This window comes from Octopus sinensis, unplaced genomic scaffold (genome assembly GCF_006345805.1).
Source record: "Octopus sinensis unplaced genomic scaffold, ASM634580v1 Contig16613, whole genome shotgun sequence".
NCBI lineage: Eukaryota > Metazoa > Mollusca > Cephalopoda > Octopoda > Octopodidae > Octopus > Octopus sinensis.
In genome coordinates this window covers 25,001-29,464 of record NW_021834475.1, presented here as the reverse complement: position 1 = coordinate 29,464, position 4,464 = coordinate 25,001, and positions in this window count along the sequence as shown.

The window sequence follows — 4,464 nt, the reverse complement described above, 5'->3', positions numbered from 1 at the left end:
TACATTATATGTATACGATTAGCAAATATTTTTACATAAATAATTACGCTAAATATATATTATATATATGTGTATATATTATATATATATAGATATATATATATATATATATATATAGATATATTTATATCGGCTGTCAAGCGATGTTGGGGGGCAAACACCAAACACAAACATATACACCCACATACATACACGCACACACAACCCCCCCCACATATATAATATATTTATATATATATATATATATTTGTAATATATATATATATATATACGACAGGCTTCTTTCAGTTTCCGTCTACCAAATCCACTCACAAAGCTTTGGTCGGCCCGAGGCTATAGTAGAAGACACTTGCCCAAGGTGCCATGCAGTGGGACTGAACCCGCAACCATGTGGTTGGTAAGCTAGCTACGTACCACACAGCCACTCCTGCACCTATACCGTATATATTAACAAAACGTATTTCTCTACAATAAGTCATAAAGTTGAATAAACAATGCTATTCTGAAATCAAAAGAATTGGTGGGAAATTCTATTGACTGAGTCTAGATATGTTTTCTTCCTGACATATATATTTTATGACCTTGTACAGGAATCTTTACAAGAAATCTCTTAAACCTTCGTCTAACATCGGCAACACAATGAAATTTGAGAGTAGTTCAAGGCAAAATCATGTCGGTGGGGAAAATGTAAAATCTATCTATCTATCTATCTATCTATCTATCTATCTATCTATCTATCTATCTATCTATCTATCTATCTATCTATCTATATATCTATCTATCTATCTATCTATCAACCTACCTACCTATCTGTCTATCTACCTATCTGTCTGGCGCTTGTCATCGAGAAACTGGTCGACAAGGCGCAAACTTGCGCCGTGCCGGGCCGAACCATCCATGACAACCTCCACCTGATGCGCTACATCATAGACAGGGTAGTTAACGAACCTGGCATGGGTGGGGCGTTGATCAATTTGGATCAATCGAAAGCTTTCGATAGGGTAAACCATCGATACTTGGAGGCAGTCCTCAGAGCGGCTGGCTTCGGTCCCGTCTTCCACGGCTGGACAGCCGCTTTGTACAGAGGCATCCGTTCGGTAATTTGCGTAAATGGACATCTATCGAGATCTTTCGACATCGCACGTTCGGTCTGTCAGGGATGCCCCCTCTCGTCGCTTCTATACGTATTGACTCACGAACCACTATTGCGGAAGCTGGACACTCTGAGGGGCATCCCGCGAGAACTGGGATGCGGGACGAGCGTGTCTGCATACGCGGACGACGTCACCGTCATAGTGTTTATCACGAGCACATCGAGCAGGTCGGCGAGACACGAAAAACTACGAAGCGGTGACAGGAGCGAAAATCAACCAGGAAAGTCAGTGGGCTTGCTTGCGACTAGGCACCTGGAGAAGCAAGCCCATGCCGTCCACCAGCGCTTCCGTTTGTGGGACCGCTGACCGACGGTCCGGTCGAGTTGCTCGGAGTCTAGTTCGTCGGTCCGGACCTCCAAATGGAGAAGAACTGGAACGAGATAACGAGTAGGGTGGTCACTCTCGCACGGCAATGGCCGAGAGGAAACTGTCCCTAAATGGTCGGGCGGAGGTGGCGATCACGTACATCGCGTCCGTCATCTACTACCGCCTGACCGTCGTGCCTTGTCTCGACCCTACCATCACCAAACTAGAACGCATTCTCTTTCGCTTCTTGTGGAAAGGATGCGTCCCGATGGTCATGCGATCCATTGCTGTCAACACCCGTTAAAAGGAGACGGGCATGCCGTGGTTGATGATGCGCAGACACGCGCTGAGACTGCGACCTCTCAGGATTTTCGTAGACGACGGTTAACAGGTGTGGTCGCCGTTTGTGAGGCACGCTTTCCCGCAGCTCGTCTCCATGACCGAACTGCAATCGTGGATCAAAAAGAGGCAGAGGAAGGGCGAATGGCACCGCGAGTGTCGCGTTGCTCTCAAGCAACTCTGCCGTCCTGGGTCAAACTTGAGTGACTCCATCACAACCAAGGCATTCTATAGGGGATTAGTGGAGGGGAGGTACGACGACGAGGTCGGGGCGAACCTGGACGTCGACGAGGAATACCTGACCCGCCCTTTCGGGACGATTTCCAGACACCCCTGGCCTGGCAGTGCTACCGAGAAGCGCTACCCGTTCGGGATAAGCTCTACAGACACGGCTCGAGAAACACGGGGCCGACCTGCCCGAAATGCGGTCAGAGCGACGAAACCGTTCTGCACGCACTCGTGCAGTGTCCAACAATCTCCGACCTGTGGGCTTATGTCGAACGGCTGCTGTCACGTGTGGGACGTGTCGGTTTATCAGCCGAGTCTATCGTCAATATTGTCACGCCTCCTGCCTTCAAACGGGAAGGAAGAGCTATTTTCATCATCCTTGTGACTATGGCGAAAGAATGTATCTGGTGGACGCGTCTGAAAGGATTGGAGACAAACACTTTCCTCTCTGGTCAACCTCTCATCAACTTCTTCAAGTATCACTTGAAAAGGAAAGTGAGAGTAGAGAGGCAAGTTTTGTCTAGCGAACGTTTAAAAAAAAAAGATTGGTGAATGTAGCAAGGATGGCACGTATGAATGACGAAGCCACCTTGAGCATAATCCTATGAACCCAGAAATTGAAAACAGAGGGTTACCCACTTGCAAACAAATGTGGTAACATATAACAATATTGACCAAGGTTACCGTGGTCTTTTTCGTAGGCTTTTCTTCCCACGGATAAACCTTACTTGCTTTCCCCTTTACACCATACATCATGACACTGTGATACACGATCCCTATTGATCATTTTCCTTTCCTCTTCCCCTTTTTCTCCTCTTTTTTCTTCTTTTTTCATTTTTCTTTTCCTTTGTTCTTTTACACTTTTTTCTTTTTTTCTTTTCCTTTTTTTTGTTCTTTTTTCCTTTTTACGATCCCTTTTTTATTCTTTTGTTTTTGTTGTTTTTTTTCATCCCCCAAAAGAAAAGCTCTACCTTGTAACTTGTCCCATCTGTGTGCAGCCCTGTGTGGCCAGTAAAGAAACTTATCTACCTATCTGTCTACCAACCTATCTATCTATGTATGTATGTATCTATCTATCTATCTATCTATCTATCTATCTATCTATCTATCTATCTATCTATCTATCTATCTGTCTATCTATCTGTCTGTCTGTCTGTCTATCTATCTATCTATCTGTCTGTCTGTCTGTCTGTCTGTCTATCTATCTAGTATCTATTTATTATCATTATATTATTATTATTATTATTATTATTATTATTATTATTATTATTATTATTATTATTATTATTATTGTTATCTTTTTTTCTTCTTCTTTCAAATTTGCTTCCATTTCTTGCCGAGTGTCTTCCCGACTCCTAGGGCAAATAAATTCATAGTATACATTGATAGTCCATTAAACTAAAATCACTCGTTCGTTCATTATATTTTTTTTAAAGTTAAATTAAAATACTGGGTAGTAATAGTTCTCACATCGACAATGCTCTTCTCAATACGTGTGATGTACAAGTTAAGACAGGCAATCTTTTGCACTTCTTGCAGGGATGGTAAGCCAGGGATCATTCTCATATAATTTTCGGTTCCCTTCTTGATCATTCCTAGTGCTCCTACGATCACTGGTATCGTAACCGCCTTGAGATGGCACATTTTCTGAATTTCAATGAGCAGGTCTTTATATTTTCTGAGATTTCTTCTTCTTCTTCTTCTTCTTCTTCTTATTATTATTATTATTATTATCATCATTACTATTCAGTAGTTTTATTTTTATAGCGTGCTTTCACTTCACTACCGAGCGCAGCTCTGTGTGCCTTGGGTATGTGTTGTGATTTGTTGTGGTGCTCTGATGGTTACTGTATTGAAAGTGTTCTGTGTAGGATGTGTGCAGTGCCTAGTAGTGCAATTTTCTGTATGTTATATGTGTTTGTAAGTCCTGGTGTTTTTGTTATGTATTTGTCTGAATATTTTTTTATCATGCCTAATGCACCTACTATGATAGGAATTGTTTCTGTTTCCACATTCTGGTTATCTCTATTTCCAGGTCTTTGTATTTTGAAAGTTTCTCCATTTCTTTTAGAGACACGTTGTCATCTGCCGGTATTGATCATTATTATTATTATTATTATTATTATTATTATTATTATTATTATTATTATTATTATTTATTATTATTATTGTTATTATTATTATTGAGTGAGAGAGCAGTGCATGCCATCAAATTGACACAGGGATAAAATATACGAAGCCCAGTAAACCCATCATGACTACTCGTCCACAACCATATGTGCGCGATATGGTGATCTCATATCAAGATAAACAGCGCATGACCTTGCAGGTGGGGCCCAGTTAGAATTTTCTTCTGGTCGAGTAACCCATCCCGCTCAAAAGGTCCCTGAATAATGGTTGTTTAAGGAGGTTGAACGAAACACCTATGTTTCCAGAG